Here is an 18,504-nt window from a genome sequence, read left to right on the forward strand (position 1 = left end):
ATTTATTTATTTATAGTAAATAATAAAAGTAATGACCATTTTAGTGATTGATTTATATTTAAAAATCGTATTTTTAAAAATTTTTAAATTTAAAACTGAAAATATTTTTAATTAAATAAAAATAATAATATTTTTAGTAGTAAAAAATAACTACCCTTATAATAGTAACCATGCATAAAAATTTTAACTTCTTTTACATTCAAAATATTGCATTGCTATAATTTATTTTTTATTCGAAAGCTTTGAATCATGAATACAATATCCAAATCATATTCTTTTGTAAAAGATCAATTCAAAAGAGTTTCAGGTTATATTTGGTTCCTCGAAAATATTAAAAAAAGAAAAAAATATTAAAGAAAATGGTTTTCTCATATTTAGTTTCACCGTGAAAAATACAAAATAAAATCTAATGTAATTAAAATTAGTTAGAAATTTATAAATTTAAAATTATTTGATCTTTATATATTGGAGAAAAATAAGTTAAAATGAATTTAAATAAGAAAATAAAAATAATTTATTGATTTTAAATCTTTTTTTAATTTTTCTTCATTTTTTCTTTCCTTCCACTTTTCTTCTATATTTCTTTCCCTCATATTTTCTCTCAATTTTTTCAATAACCAAACATAACCTTAGGAAATTCAAATAACCAAAATTTTATAATTTACTTATGGAATTCCCCTAATTTTAGTGTTTTGCTCAATTTACCCCAAGTTCAATTTTTCTATAGTTTGACTAAGAAGTTTTTTATGTCAAATTTTTTCACATCCACTTTGATCATGGAAGTGTGAGAAAAAAGAAAAAGAAAACAATGAAAAAGAAAATGCCCTAGGTTTAATAAAAAAAAAAATTATTAGGTGGTGTTTTTTTTTTAGTTGAATAGAAAAGTCAAAATATTTAGTTTTTTCCATGGTTTTAAAAACCAGATCGGACCGGCCGATCCGATAGCTGACTAGTCATGATTCCGATCCGGTTCGGTCAATTGGACCAAAAAGTGGTTGGGTCAGAATCAGACTGGTTGAATCAATGGTTCGATCGGCGAACCGGATGAACCGAACGGTTCCCTCCGAATCGTTTGGTTCAACCTTTTTTTTTTTTCCAACAACCCTTCCCATGTGGCTACCACCTCCCACTGTCGCACCAAGCTATTGTTGCCGGCCACTGGTCAGTCGAATGTTGCTCTCCTACCGGCAGAACTCTCCCCCCTCCCCCCAATCCTTCATTCTTCCAGATATTTTATTTTTATTTTTATTTTTTACCTCATCTCATTATTATTTATCTTCTTTTATATTTATTATATTTTTACTTTATAATTTTTAAAACTTATAATTTTAATTTAAATTAATGAAAACATTATAATTTTAAATAAATTTTTGATTTTACAATTTTAAATAATTTATTATTTTAAAACAAGTTTTTGATTTAAAAACAAATTTTAAAATTTCAAATTTTAAATTAAAATTATGATTTCAATTTTAATTTATGATTTTCAAATAAAATTGTAATTTTTAAATAATATATAAATTATTATTTTTATTTTTATTATTATTTTAAAATTTAATAATTTATAAACTATATATTTATGATGTCATCAGTTCGACCGCCAATCCGACTAGTGAACCGTGAACAGATAACTTTTTCGGTTCAATGACCGATTCGATTATGAAAATATTGATTTTTTCTATTCAGTTAAAAATACATGTTGATATCAATTAATATAACTAAATTGAACATATTGATAACAAATTCACTTTAATTATATTGGTTAATTAACTGAATAGAAAAAGCTAAATATTTTAGTTTTCTCTATTCCACCAAAATACAAACACCACCTTAATCTTTCTATTTTACCATGAAAACAATAGGTTTTGAAAATACTTTTATGTCACACCAAATAAGGAAAATTCTCTCCTAGTTTTTGGATAAATCTAAATGAATGGTAAAGACAAAGATCATATCTAAAACTAAGTCCAATTTTGTGTACTTTTCTATTCAAATAAGAGTTTGTATAAAATGAAAAAGAAAAGCGATGAGAACAACACATTAGGATTAATAACTAGTAGATGCATATAATTAAATAAGAACACATTAAGATGACAACAATACATTAAGATCACATGGTACATAAACAAAACATGTCATCACAATTTAGAGTTTACTCATACCACATACAAATAGAAAATATGACATATAATCAACATTTCACATGGTGTTGGGTAATTGGAAATTTCTCAAAGATCTTCTTGAAAATCTCCCCAAATATTTAGCCTAAAAAAGAAAAAAACACATAATAATAATATTAATAAAGATTAAAAAAAAAGAGAAGAAAATTAATTTGCTTATTTAAGTATGAATTACTTGAATTGGGGATGCAAATTAAATATGCTTGCACAAACTTTTTATTTCTTAAATTTCTAAAATTTAGAAGATTTAATTTGTACTCGGTACAATTTCCTTAAATTAGCTTAGAGGAAAAACTATATTATCTGAAGCATAAAAAAATGTGTAAAGGAATCTTAGTGATAAAAAGTCTATGAGGAATATCTAAATGGTAAATTAATTTAAATGAATTTAACAAAACAAAGAGAATTTTCAATGAGAATCTTTGAGGTGTTTACAACTGAGAAAAAATCATTTGAATAAGATAGTGTTTGTTTTTTTTTTTTTACTTAATTCTAAATAGAACCTTAATGCTTAATAATGTTAAATATTAAGTTGTTTGTTTTTGTAGTATTTTATTTTTATTAAGTATTAAAAAGTAAAGAAAAACTAATGTATTATTTTTTTTATTTAGAAAAAGCTACATATTTTGACTTTTTCTATTTAATAAAAAGTTTATAATAAGTCATGAAAAAGTAGAAAATCAAACAACCTAAATTTTTAAAACAAATTGTTTTTAACAAAAAGCCAAAAAAACAAACACCACCTATTTCTATAATTAAAATATTTCAAAGATTAATGTAAATCTTGCACAAAGAAGTTTAATGCCTTTTTGCGAAAATCATAGGAAGTCTACTATAGCAAAAATAAGTTTTTGGGAAAATCAAACCAACATCATCGTAACTAACCAAATTTGACAATTAATTAGTTGTCTTCTGTATCCAGTACATGCATTTTATACTATAAAATAGTAATAATAATATGAAAAATAAAAAATAAAATAAACTAAGAAGAAAAAAAAATGAAAGTACCTGGACATGCATGGAAGTGGATCTACCAGTCTTGAGGCTTGAAATATGGAGTGAGGTTGTGCTTAATGGTTTGGTCCTCCCACTCCAACTCGGCCCACCATTCTTGTTCTCCCTTGATTTCCTCTAAATTCTTACTAATTTTGATGTTGGAATCAAAAGGCAGTTTCCTTAAATTTGGACATCGAACCACATTCATCACTCTTAAAGAAGGAAAGAGCAAGCTCCATTCGCATATACTCCTTAGCTTTGGTAGACTCCGCAAATTGACAAGAACAAGTCTTGAAAACAGGCCCAAATCGGATTCCATTTCTGAAACTCCACACTCGCCAACTAGTATCACTTCTTCCAAAGAGGCACAGTCTAGAATGTTTAGCAACTTAAGATTTGGAGCATAAATAAGACATGTCAATTTCATCAATTTTTCACAATTTGCTATTTTTACTTCAGAAAGATGGTACAAGTACCGATGCCTTGGGAATGTTGAGTGGACCACTTCCTTTTCCAAATTGATTGTCACATCTTCCAACTTCCAACAATGCATGACCACAAGCTTCTCCAGATAAGGAAATAACAGGTGGAGTAAGTTTATATCCGGACAGAATACTTGTAAGATTTTCAAGCACCTTTGTAACTTACGAGAGTTCAATAATGTTTGGATGGAAGGAACAGAATAGAGACTAATGAAAACTTCTCCCATGCATTTCAACCCCTCTAACTCCTCTAATAAGGCTCTATAATCTCCCGGGATATCTTCCTGGGAATCAATAATACTAAACAACTGCAAGGAAGAAAGACCTGATATGACTTGAGATGGAATTTCGTTAAGTTCTAACATTTGATTCAAAATCAAAACCCTTAATTTTTTTTTAAATTCCTAAGCTCCCTTGGTATCCTTCGTATCCCTGTATCAGACAAATTAAGATACTGTAGACTAACTAATTTGCCAATGTTCCTAGGCAATGCAACTAAATTATCAAGGCTTGCAAAGTCCAAAACTGTTATAAGAGGCATATCTGTGAAGAACCCACTTGGAAATGATAATGGTCTCCTCGGATTGACAACTAGCAGCAAAGTCTGAAGATTAGGAAAAGATGGTGGTTCCATGAGTTCTTCAAAAGTAGCAGAGACAGGATATCCTTTGTGTGCCCTTCCATTTTTCAACTTCTTGAGAAGTAACCAATTCACTTCCATCTACAACCACAAATCTGTTTTGCTTCTTATTCCCATTTTGACAAGATAACCACAAAGCCATATCACGTATGACATCATGCATCTTCACAAATCTTGCTCGTTCCCCTAGATAATGATCAATATTGTCATTCACCTCCAGTAGGCATGCATGATTTTTTGGATAATTCTTCAACATTTGTATTTTTTTTCTCCCATTCCTCGGGTGTTTTTACTCCTGCCATTGCTCGTCCTATGGTGATGAGGGCAAGTGGGAGGCCGTCACACTCTGGCAACAATCTCCGCCAGCTTTGGTATATGTGGGTGGGAATTTATAGTGTCCTTGCCTACATATATCTGAAACAGAGCAAATGCTTCCGCCCATTCCAAGCACTTGACTTCAATCCTCTTCTTAGCTCCCATATCTCGGCATACAGTTGAAAAACGGGTAGTAAATACTACCTTGGACTTACTTCCATCATTTACAGGAGGAATCCCCACTGCAAAGAGATCAAGAGGCTCCCATATATCATCCAATAAGAGGAGGAATTTCTTCGTCTTCAAGACGTTGAATATTGCGTCTTTCCTTTCATCCTCACTCCTACCTTTCCATTGGAAACTAGGAATCTCCAATTTATTGAAAAGAACTTGCTGGACCTTTTCCACATTAGCTGGTCTGGACACAGTCACCCAAATCACTGCATCAAACTCAACCCTGGTTTTGAGGAACTCATTGTTAATCCTGGTCAAGAGGGTGGTTTTGCCCACACCCCCCATGCCATATAATCCGACACTTCCTACTTTGTCATCCTGGAGTTGCATACAAACGTGGTCAAACAATGAATCTAAGCCCACCATCTTGTCCAGAGGCCTCTCGATCACGGTAGGACTGGGCAGAGGTTCAGCCACCACACTAAAATTGAAGCCCTCCGTCTTCTTTAAAGCCACCTCATCCATCTTTCCACGAACCATCTTCCCAATCTTGTAGCTGGCACGGTAGTTTTTGGGACAACAGGTTCCAAGACATTTCTTCTGGATTTCTTCATCACCTTTTGCCAACAAATCATTCACTTCTTTTTCCATGGCTTCTAAGCTCTGGATCCAGCCGTCCATTGCACGAGTACGTTTCTTCCGAAGTTTCTCTTCACGGTCCACCTTTTCCTTCACTTCTTCATAGACGTTCTTGAGGTCCTCCATTGCAGTTCTTAGAGAGTTGAGGTTTTCTGGGAGCTCACGGATGTAAACAGCACGCTTGGCAGTATAATCCCACAAGCAAGAGGCAATGTCCAAGGCTGGGCTCACAAAATCCATGGCAAAAGCAAAGAGTGGGAAAATTGAAGCAAAGCAGATATGAGGATCAAATTCACAAGTGATGGATTGCAGTGGGAGAGATGAGAGTGTGAATAGTTACCGGCTTATGTTTATGGGCCCTCGACAGAGTGGTCTACTGGAATAGTATCAAAAAGAAAGAAATGATAAGGAAACAGTAAACTTGGATGTCAGCATTATTAACAACAAACATGACATGACTGCTACTTAAAAGGAAAGGCAAACATGTCTTATCTTGAATTTGGATGATTGAACGAAGAAACATCACAATTTATTACCATAATAAAATTTTTATAATGTTAAATTCCTTACTTAATAGGAAATTGGTGATTATATAATTATTAGAATTTCTAATTATACTTTGTTGCTAAGAAAATATTAGAAAATTTTTAATTAACACTTTGTTTTTATGTGTGTCCAATTTATGGGTTTGTGATTGGAATATCGTGGAAATCAATTCATTAACTTTTAGAGTTTTTTATTTAGAAAAGAGTATCAAATCCTATTTTTTAATTTCTTTTAAATAATTGGAGTAAATTCATTTTTAATATAAATTTTATGATTGTTACTGTTGTTATTTTTGTTATTTTTTTTTTGTATAAGAAATTTATAGAAATTTATGGAATTTAAGTTTGTTAAGAATTTGATAAATTATGAGGTAAAAAGTGTGGCTTGTGATAGAATTTCAGTTTTGATTTTAAAATTTTACAAATTTATTTTAGATTAATTTCTCAATTAAATTAAGTAAATTTAAGATATAAAATTTATTGATAAAAAGAAGAAAAAAAAAACCATTTAAGTCATATTTGGTCTTTTTAAAATATTCGTGTTAATTTAAATTTAATTCATTTTTTGTTCAAATTGTACGAGATTAAGATAATTTAATAAGTTTTTAAAATAGAATGACCTATTTGACCTTGGTTTTTGGAACATGTTTTTAAAAATTATTTTTAAGTTAAAGAATAATAAACAACTTTCTACTGCTTCATAAAAGTAAGGGAGTTTGACAAGTTGTATTTAAAAACAGTTTTTAAAAATGAAAAACAAATTAAAAACTTATTTGGATAAGTTATTTTTAAAAATAATTTTTTTGTTTTAGTATTTTAAAAACAATGAAAATTCAACTTATATAATTATAAACCCCAAAATTTGTCTTATTTTTATTTTACATTAATTTTGAACCCAATTTTGTTTATAGATTTTAAATCTCGATTACATGTATTTTTTTTATCCACTCACCATTTATTTCTTAGTTTTTATTATTTTGTATATTATTTTATTATTATTATTATATTTTATTTTTTCTTTTATGTTATTTATTATTACTATTATTATTATTTTATTATTATTATTATTATTATTTTATTTTTATTTTTATTTTTTCTTTTATTTCCTTCATTTCTCTCTCCTCTCTCCTCTCACTCCCCTACCTACCCCCATCACCCCACGTCCAAGCCATACCCCTATTCTCCCTATTTCATTTTTTTTATTATGTTTTTCCCCTTTCTTTTTCTTTTTGGCCGGCCCCCATTCATGAGCTCTTTCTTTTTTGAATTTTTTTTAGGGAGAATTGTGTTTTGGGCCCAGCTGGGCCCAAAAATTAAGAGAAGGTCCATCTAACTGATCTAATTAATGATAAGGATATCAGATGTTAACAGACGAAAATGCCCTTTACGTTTCCAACTCAAATGGTTGTAAATTAATGGGTTTCACAACTGGTAAACTTGAAATGCCATGTCACCAGAGTGAAAATTGTGAATCTTCCTACCTTTTTCTCCCCCTCTGTAAACAACATACGCACAAACGATGCCGACCTTAACTGTCCCTCAATCGCTTTCTTCAGCAGCCGAGGATTGTGAGCATTTTAGAAAAGCTTTTGTAGGTATTTTATCAATGATCATTCCCAAATCCAAATGATGGGGGTCTGAATTATTTTGCTGAATTATTTGCTATGTTCTGGCCTTCGGACGGATCGCCGTGGACGCCATGATCGTTCTCTCCCAGGCTGGGTTCTGCATCAACTACCTCATCTTCATTGCCAATAGTCTGGCGTACGTTTCCAACAGCTCGCCCTTGATTCCGATTCTGGGTTTAACTCCCAAATCGCTCTACATCTGGGGTTGCTTTCCGTTTCAACTGGGGTTGAATTCGATTCCCACGCTGACTCACTTAGCTCCCTTGAGTATTTTTGCGGATGTGGTCGAGATCGGAGCCATGGGCGTGGTTATGGTGGAAGATGTATTGATTTTTCTAAAGCAAAGGCCTGCCTTGCGGGCTTTTGGGGGTTTATCTGTTTTATTCTATGGTCTGGGCATTGCTGTCTACGCCTTTGAAGGAATCGGCATGGTATTGCCATTAGAATAAGAGGCTAAAGACAAAGACAAATTCGGAAAAGTTCTCGCCGTGTCCATGGCCTTCATTTCTGTGATGTACGGAGGATTCGGCGCTTTGGGCTACTTCGCATTCGGGGAAGAAACCAAAGACATTATCACCACCAATCTGGGGCAAGGTCCGCTGAGCATCATGGTTCAATTGGGTCCCTGTGTGAACCTCTTCTTCACTTTTCCTCTCATGATGAACCCCGTCTATGAAGTGATGGAGAGGCGGTTCCATGATGGCGCCTACTGCCTCTGGCTGAGATGGGTGGCGGTGCTGGGGGTGATCCTGGTGGCTCTGATGGTCCCCAATTTCGCAGACTTCTTATCTCTAGTGGGCAGCAGTGTGTGTTGTGTTCTGGCCTTTGTGTTGCCCTATTTGTTTCATCTGATAGTCTTCAAGGATCAGTTGAGCAGGAAAGACATGGCCTTGGATGTGGCCATTCTGGTTCTTGGACTGGTTTTTGGAGTCTCTGGAACCTGGTCTTCTCTTTTGGAAATCGTCTCGCCCAGTGCCTGATCACACCCATCATGAGTAATACCACAATCAGTACTTGCAATACTGGAAATTATAATATTTTGTGATCAAAATATGAGATTTGGCTTGTTTTTCTATCCATGTTTGGCTTTGAAGAATTGCTTGGATGAGAAAATGGTGAGTACTCTAAAAGTGAGCCACAGTTAGAAGCATTTTGGTCTTCTTCAGAGTTTCCTTGTAAATTATAGACTATTGTTAGGCCTGGTGCCACATGTGATGTTTAAAAAACTGTTCACTAGTTGAATGGAACCCATCTTTAGGCATGCTTTTTACTGAATAAAATATATGTTTGAATAATAATTTGTCATGCTTAACATATAATCTTATTTTGAATTCTAGTTGGAAAGTTGGAATTAACTTCGAATAACTTCACATTAATGGACAGATTGCTATTTTTTAATTTTCTTGTATTGTTACAAAAGTATAGGGAACAAATTAAGACTTCAGTTTTTCCTTATTTTATTAACCAAAAGATTGCAAACATGATTAACCTATGCATGAGTACACATTCAGTAGTGGTTGTATGGAATTTATGTCTGTGTACAAGACATTTACACTAAGTGTACAAGGTACTTGTGCTTAATGTACAAGGGTGTACAAATGTACCTATGTTGAAGTATTTGCAATGTTTTAAAATCATTTCCATTTTGAAAGGATGAGGAACATTCCCTCACACACATTCCTTGATCACGCACTCATCCCGTTCAATTTTATTACTTCATACATGTTGATTGGATGACCAACCACAATAATGATAAATAGGAACCTATATTGGGTTTCACTTCCCCCTTTTCTCTTCCCCATTTTCCCTTAGGCATCACATTGGAACATGGTAGCTCACCCATATGCACGCTTTTAGTTTTAGGTATGTCAAATTTTTGCCATTGTATAAGACATTTACACTAAGTGTACAATGCAAATGTGCTAACTGTACAAGTGTGTACAATGCTACCTATGTTGAAGGATTTCAAATGGTTTTGAATAAATTGCTTGCTCATTTTATTTTTCTAAGGGTGACATTCCTCATAGACATTCCTCATTTCCATTTCTACACATTCATTGGATGAGATAACGCGCTTATGATGAATAAGAACCTCGATTTAGTGTCATTTTTCCCCTTTTCAGTGAGCCATGACATTGGAACGTGGTTAACCTGGCCATATGCACTAGTTCTATTGTATCTAGGTGGAATTTCTGCAACTGTACAAGGCATTTAAACTAAGTGTACAAGGCTAATGTACTAAAAGTACAAGGGTGTACAAGGGTTTCTATCTTACTTTTTCCAAACGTGGGGAACAATCCTCAGACATGTTGCTTGATAACACTCATTGCATGCATTTTATTTGATGTCTACCATGTTAATTCATTCTATTAGCTTCCCTAGGAATGATGAATATGAATCGAAATTAGGGTAAACATTTTTGTCGTTTTCCCTAGTCCATGGTAATGGAAATATTGGTTACCCACCCATATTCACTTGAAAATATGTACCTATTAGGGATTTGGTGACTGGACAAGGCATTTACACTAAGTGTACAAAGCAAATGTGCTAACTATACAAGTGTGTACAAGGGTGCCTATCTTGAAGGATTTGAAATGCTTTTGAAAAAATTGCTTGCTCATTTATTTTTTCTAAGGGGGACATTCCTCATTTCCCTTCGTACACATTCATTGGATGAGATAGCGCGCTTATGATGAATAGGAACCTCGATTTGGTGTCATTTTTTCCCAACTCGGTTAGCCATGACATTGGAACGTGGTTAACCCAGACATATGCACTATTTATGTTGTATCTAGGTTGAATTTCTCCAACTGTACAAGGCATTTACACTAAGTGTACAAGGCCAATGTACTAAAAGTACAAGGGTGTACAAGGGTTTCTATCTTACTTTTTCCAAACGTGGGGAACAATCCTCACACATGTTGCTTGATAACACACGCACTGCATGCAATTTAATTGATGTCTACCATGTTCATTCATCCTATTAGCTTCCCTAGTAATGATGAATATGAATCGAAATTAGGGTAAACATTTTTGTCATTTTCCCTAGTCCATGGTAATGGAAACATTGGTTACCCACCCATATTCACTTGAAAATATGTACCTATTAGGTATTTGGTGACCGGACAAGGCATTTACACTAAGTTTACAAAGCAAATGTGCTAACTATACAAGTGTGTACAAGGGTGCCCCTATCTTGAAGGATTTGAAATGCTTTTGAAAAAATTGCTTGCTCATTTATTTTTTCTAAGGGGGACATTCCTCATTTCCCTTCGTACACATTCATTGGATAAGATAGCGCGCTTACGATGATTGGGAACCTCGATTTGGTGTCATTTTTCCCCAACTTGGTGAGCCATGACATTGGAACGTGGTTAAACCAGCCATATGCACTAGTTATGTTGTATGATCTAGGTTGAATTTCTGCAACTGTACAAGGCATTTACACTAAGTGTACAAGGCCAATGTACTAAAAGTACAAGGGTGTACAAAGGTGTCTATCTTACTTTTTCCAAACGTTGGGAACAATCCTCACACATGTTGCTTGATAACACACGCACTGCATGCAATTTAATTGATGTCTACCATGTTCATTCATCCTATTAGCTTCCCTAGTAATGATGAATATGAACCGAAATTAGGGTAAACTTTTGTGTCATTTTCCCTAGTCCATGGTAATGGAAACATTGGTTACCCACCCATATTCACTTGAAAATATGTACCTATTAGGGATTTGGTGACTGGATAAGGCATTTACACTAAGTATACAAAGCACATGTGCTAACTGTACAAGTGTGTACAAGGGTGCCTATCTTGAAGGATTTGAAATGCTTTTGAAAAAATTGCTTGCTCATTTATTTTTTCTAAGGGGGACATTCCTCATTTCCCTTCGTACACATTCATTGGATGAGATAGCGCGCTTATGATGAATAGGAACCTCGATTTGGTGTCATTTTTCCCCAACTCGGTGAGCCATGACATTGGAACGTGGTTAACCCAACCATATACACTAGTTATGTTGTATGATCTAGGTTGAATTTCTGCAACTATACAAGGCATTTGCACTAAGTGTACAAGGCCAATGTACTAAAAGTACAAGGGTGTATAAGGGTGTCTATCTTACTTTTTCCAAACGTGGGGAACAATCCTCACACATGTTGCTTGATAACACACGCACTGCATGCAATTTAATTGATGTCTACCATGTTCATTCATCCTATTAGCTTCCCTAGTAATGATGAATATGAACCGAAATTAGGGTAAACATTTTTGTCATTTTCCCTAGTCCATGGTAATGGAAACATTGGTTACCCAACCATATTCACTTGAAAATATGTACCTATTAGGGATTTGGTGACTGTACAAGGCATTCACACTAAGTGTACAAAGCAAATGTGCTAACTGTACAAGTGTGTACAAGGGTGCCTATCTTGAAGGATTTGAAATGCTTTTGAAAAAATTGCTTGCTCATTTATTTTTTCTAAGGGGGACATTTCTCATTTCCCTTTGTACACATTCATTGGATGAGATAGCGCGCTTATGATGAATGGGAACCTAGATTTGGTGTCATTTTTCCCCAACTCGGTGAGCCATGACATTGGAACGTGGTTAACCCAGTCATATGCACTAGTTATGTTGTATGATCTAGGTTGAATTTCTGCAACTGTACAAGGCATTTACACTAAGTGTACAAGGCCAATGTACTAAAAGTACAAGGGTGTACAAGGGCTTCTATCTTACTTTTTCCAAACGTTGGGAACAATCCTCACACATGTTGCTTGATAACACACGCACTGCATGCAATTTAATTGATGTCTACCATGTTCATTCATCCTATTAGCTTCCCTAGTAATGATGAATATGAATCGAAATTAGGGTAAACCTTTTTGTCATTTTCCCTAGTCCATGGTAATGGAAACATTGGTTACCCACCCATATTCACTTGAAAATATGTACCTATTAGGGATTTGGTGACTGGACAAGGCATTTACACTAAGTGTACAAAGCAAATGTGCTAACTGTACAAGTGTGTACAAGGGTGCCTATCCTGAAGGATTTGAAATGCTTTTGAAAAAATTGCTTGCTCATTTATTTTTTCTAAGGGGGACATTCCTCATTTCCCTTCGTACACATTCATTGGATTAGATAGCGGGCTTATGATGAATGGGAACCTCGATTTGGTGTCATTTTTCCCCAACTCGGTGAGCCATGACATTGGAACGTGGTTAACTTATCCATATGCACTAGTTATGTTGTATGATCTAGGTTGAATTTCTGCAATTGTACAAGGCATTTACACTAAGTGTACAAGGCCAATGTACTAAAAGTACAAGGGTGCACAAGGGTGTCTGTCTTACTTTTTCTAAACGTGAGGAACAACAACAACCAACATACGAACCTAGAGGACTATACAAAATTCATTGTGCTGACACTTATGGAAGAACTCACAAAACATCATTATGGGGTTGAGCTGCTTCAGTTCAGGAATCCCAGCAAGAGAGACATCTTGCTTTGTATGACAAACACGTGCTTCAATAATTGTAACAGTTGTAAATTAGGAATTATAGAGGTAACCTGCCTGTAATCTAACGAGAATTGACTTGATAGATTTGCTTTTTAACCAAGTACTTAGTGATGCAAATGTGTTTTGTGCTTGAACGGTGTCATTCCCATTAGTCTAAAATTTTGGGATGATGATCGCCATTTTTCGATGTGCCGAATGATTACTTTTAAGGTGTGGAGCTGTTGCATTCTGAGAATGGTTAATAATAAAATTTAAAATCATACATAATAGCTTCCAAAATAAAGACTAATAATTTTCAAGTGATTATGGATTATTCTTGAGTTTCCCTTTTCTCTTGTCTGAACTTGCTAGTTCCTAATACTAAAGTAGGAGTCCATTGATAATTTAAACACAAATATTGACTATAAGTCTCTGAAAAACCTTATTATTGTAATCAATCAAGCCAATATCCACCCAACTAACCCAAGGGCAAAGTGGGTTCTCATTACCAAGCCATGAGCAATTTTGCCCACAAAAAAAACCTAGGACAAAAAAATGAAAAAGCCACACGAAAAAAATGTTATATATATATATATATATATATGAAAAAAAAAAAAGATCTCAAACCACATGGCATCCACATGATTGAGAAACACCAATTTAGAATTTATTTTGATAGGGGATTTACTTTAGAGAATATTTTTTGAAAACAAGTTATTTTTGTTCAAAACCCCCATGAACATGCAGTCTGATGATGTATAAGGCATAAGAGTAGAGAAACGAAAGGAATGAATATTCATGACATATTTTCTAGTGCAATTTTCTAAAAGAATAATGGCGTATTTTCTTATGACTGTAGACAGTTGATGGATGAGATCAATTACTCATAATTCTACCCTTATTGCAAGATCATTCTTCGCTGAGATCCTTTTGCTTTCCCTTCGGGGCTTTGGATTCCTGAATTGTAATCCTTTTCCTTCTCCCTTCCAATTAAGGAATGCAAGCACGCAACTTGGTTTCACCTACACATCTTGCCCTCTTATATAAAGCCACCACCGAAGGCCTTATGAACTAAACAGAGATACCCAATTTAATTTAAGAACTTTGTCAAATGAAGGAAGTAATTGCTCTGGCAGAAATATCAACTGATTTAATTTCTGACAGTGGTACATCATCCTCCATAGCATTACATCTACTAAAAGGGTTCCTATTCTAGTTTCACATGTAGAATTGCATTTATAATTCATACACTACATTCCAACTTCAACCAAACAAAAGCTAAAACAAAAGGCCTAAGCTAGAGCCATTTGCATTTCAGCACCCAGATTGCCTAAGCTTGCATTGAGGCTGTGTACACCCAAGGTTGCCAGGATTGATGATGAGCCCCTGATGAAGCCAAGGTTTCCATCTTCACCATTGGAACAACCAACAGCAAGTGATCAGATATTCAATGGCAAATCGACTGGGCATGACACTGCCAATAGGCACTGCATGACTTATGGGCACGTCATGTGACACTGTCAACATGTGATGGCATGCTCATGTGCTTCAATTAAGTTATGGGCTCCGACATTCTGAAACTTTCCCTAAGTCGCTAAAGGCTTTAGACGAATTTTTCAAGTGATATAACTTTCCCTTCGAAACTTTCACCGACTTCTATTGAACAGCAGAAGCTAAAACGGGCACATAAAAATATTATGTATAACAAAAAAAAAAAAAAAATGCCTTGCGCTTCTAATAAGTCTATCCAAACAAGACTTATGTCATGCAAATTGTGCGACATGCAGGAAAAGCTAGAGAGGTAGATGTCTAAGGTGAAGAGAAGTGACGAAAATGTACAACAAACATGAAAGATGGTTTAATTCAAGTCAATCAGAACCTAGTTGACCCAACTAAGGAAGAGTATGATGCATTCTCATTACTGGCTGTTGGCCTCTTCTCACCATCCCTATTTGATGCTCCATTCCCAATTTTGGGAAGTAGCCCTGTTTCTAGACCAGCCATATCATGCAACTCTAATCGTCGCTGTTTTGCTTCTTCTATATCACCTTCCCATCAAGTTTTGGAAATAATTTCAAGCGCTTTCTCCATCTTATCCTCTGTCACAAGCTCTCCATTTTGCAGGAGGACAAAGTAAACTTGTTCAGCAGAAGCCTTCTGGATCTAAGGGAGATAGCAAAAAACCAATCCATCAGCAAGGGACAGTTTATTATATAATTGAGAGGCAAAATTTTGAGGGTTTAAAATTCAATAAAAGTGATAATATTTTGTGTGCACCACATACCTTGGGATATCTATGGCCCATGAAAGTGAGAAGATGAGAAAAGGCTCGGGTGTTGACGGATTCTGGAATGGAAGCAATATACCCAAGTATTGCAATGCCAACATATAACTTGGAGAAATCCTTTGTCGCCTTCAATTCCACTGCCAGAGAATCCAAAACACCAACACAGAAGATTGGAGTATGGCCCTGGAAATTGAGATATCTTAAAAATGTGTTGACACCAAAGAATTAAAACTACTGACATAAAATTCCACAAAGGAATCAGGATCATGAAAAAACCAATATTAGCTTAATCTTTCTGATTACAAGAATTTAGTCGGATAGAAAATTTTATTAACAATTCCAGAATTGCATGAAGGGTTCATTGTTGTCCTGGAACATCTAACTGTCCTGTCATTGTCACCTTGTTTCTATTGTTTGGTTTTGGTATGGATTGAAGTAGAACAGAAAATAAACTAACCAAGTCCAGGGAATGCATTCAACCAACATGGGAAGTCAAAACAAATATAAAGTTCTCTTGAATGAAATGATAAATTTTCCACTAACATTGCCTGACAAGGGACACCATTTATCTGGCATGCTTTCACATCTCAAGAAATTGAGACTTCTGAATTCAATCTTCTAGGGAAACATGAATTTATGAACCAGTCTATATGTCAGCACAAACACTGAGCTGATAAGATCTAGAAAAGAAAAAATAATGCAAGTGATAAAAAAACTACTTTGATTAAATTAGTAATTCTTTTGCATCAGTAAGCCAGATTTCAATTTAATGGCTTGAAAGGTCAGGATTGTCTGTGTATTCTAGAAAAATGCATAGAATTGGAGAAACTCTTCTGGTTGGATGAAATGATAGATACTATTACAAAAAAAATTAAATTTTAATATTTTAATAAATGCCTCTACAAAAGCATGCTTTCATACAGTTAACAATGATGTACCAATAGAATCAAACAGAAATCTTCAATTTGATAGCAATGAACAAAAAATTGAATGGGAAAAAAATTGAAACATTCTATCATTTGTGAATTAGCATAGCAATAAAAGGAAAGTGTCAACTAACCTCCATGTTCAATAATATCTTTTTGCTGAAAAGAATCTCAATGGTCTGAAATACAGAGGTAATTTCATTAAAAATAATTCATCTGAAAGAAGATAGGGCCTAAATCTGAGAAAAAAGTATCTATAGAAGAGTGGAAGTAGAGGTGTAAACATGCAAAAGGAATCATGGAAACCCATATAAATGCACAATATGCAACAACAAAGTATAGGCTATTGAAATGCAAAAGATGCAATAAATACGAAAACAGAGAGAATCTAAAAGCTGAAGATATATCTTTCAAAAGCACATGGGAAGGACATGTTTTTGTCTAGGGATGAACCATTGGAGAGTCTAGGACCACAAGATATAGCATTCCACTTGGTTTAATTTCTCATCAATCACCTTTTTCTTCCATCAGTTTCAATTCTCAATTTTCGTTAAGAAATCTAAATAGCGGAGAATGGCAACCCTGTACAGGAAACAACATAGTGGTGATTAAAAAGTGCCTTCTGCATTAGGTGAAATATGGAAGTAACCTATGCCCCAATGGGTAAGGAGAGAACAACGCATAGACCCAACCATGGCTAGAATATGGATGTCTAGAGATGAGCATTAATATATTCTTAAGGCTTCGTTTAAAGCATTATGATTTGTAACAGAAGTTCCTTTGTGGTGATGGGTTATAGACTCAAAACCAACAAACTCACTGGCAGAGGAACATTGATAAGCATTGGAAATATGTCTAATTGCAGAATCAAACCCATAGTGCTAGTTGTTCGAAATGAAAAACACAAACTACTAAAAACATAAGCTGTGAAAGCAAGATATAGCAAGAAAGTGAACTATAAATAGTCCCCACCAGAATGCCAGCAAAATGATCCTAAAAATGTAGGTATATACTGACTTTATTTCTGGTTAATTTTACTATGATAATGTATTGGTCTAGTTACTATAATGGTATAGTGGGGGTTCAGTAGATCTGGGTTCTATAGTTCATGCATGCACAAAACAACAGAACAAAACTTACTTCCAGGGATCATCCCCAACAAGAAGTACATCATTCTCATAATCCACATACACCATTTTCCAACCCGAGCCTTTCTCGTCGTTGAGCACACCTTTAACTCCAAACATGCATTCAATTGCCTAGCATAATTCTTCATAATTCTTAAAACTTGCAACATCAATTGACCTCCCAACTGATCCCATTTTTTGAACTTGCCATAGCAAAAAATGCCATCAAAACCAGAACTCCCTGTTTTCTAATAAAACAATCCACCAAAAAAGAATGTCCTTATTGAATGATGCAAGGTAGAAACATATGATAAAAAACAGTTCGTTGGCAAACATAGAAACGTCAATGTGTAGCGAAATGGAGTTTGTAGTGACATTATGGTAGTAACAATATGTTAAAACTAAACTGGGCACACACTGGATCAAGGAGGCATGTAGGAGTGTTGTTGACTTGTTTCAATATACTTCAGGTGGTAATGATGGGCATGCCTCAATCTTTTTGATGAAAAAGATACAATGTAGTCATTTAAAGATATACAAATTGTTTGTTAAAAAAAGTTTGTATCAGCAGAAATAATACATGGTACTGTAAAACATACCACAAGGTGAGTCTACCACAAACCAGTATGCATGTGGCACACATATAGAGACCAGGAATCAATAATAAGTTAATGTCTATATGGAAATGAGCTCTCAAATACTACTTTAGCATGAGACATTGCATCTATGAATTTACTTGACACATTGTTCTTAACACAAAAATTTTCATGTTTTAAACAAAAAACAGTTTTCCGATGCTAAATATACTGATCACTTCCAATTAGGCAAGAAAAGATTTAACCTCAGATACTAAGTCACACCAAAGCTTATGGGGATCCCAATCCATTTATATGGAGCCAGGATTGTGGCTCTACAATGATTGGTCAATGGTTATTTAGCTGATGATTCCTATACAATATCCTAAATTAAAAAGACCTACAGGAGAAACAAATTTGAACAAGTGATCTAGAGTTATTCAGTATTGGGGCAGATTTAGTCCAGCGCCACCCAGAAACCATGCTT

General features: G+C 34.4%; 1 long non-coding RNA gene and 2 pseudogenes across 1 annotated transcript; 1 reads left to right on the forward strand and 2 right to left on the reverse strand.

Annotated features, from left to right (window-relative positions):
• Positions 1-3,194: 3,194 nt before the first annotated feature.
• On the reverse strand, positions 3,195-5,666 carry LOC117908346 (annotated as a pseudogene).
• Positions 5,667-7,490: 1,824 nt separating this feature from the next.
• On the forward strand, positions 7,491-8,678 carry LOC117908347 (annotated as a pseudogene).
• Positions 8,679-15,392: 6,714 nt separating this feature from the next.
• LOC117908718 lies at positions 15,393-17,667 on the reverse strand. The gene is made up of 3 exons (XR_004650241.1): positions 17,456-17,667; positions 16,450-16,494; positions 15,393-15,572 (listed from the first exon to the last, which is right to left on the reverse strand). It is a non-coding gene; the product is annotated as an uncharacterized LOC117908718 (long non-coding RNA).
• Positions 17,668-18,504: the final 837 nt, after the last annotated feature.

This window comes from Vitis riparia, chromosome 19 (assembly GCF_004353265.1).
Source record: "Vitis riparia cultivar Riparia Gloire de Montpellier isolate 1030 chromosome 19, EGFV_Vit.rip_1.0, whole genome shotgun sequence".
NCBI classification, from domain to species: Eukaryota; Viridiplantae; Streptophyta; class Magnoliopsida; order Vitales; family Vitaceae; genus Vitis; species Vitis riparia.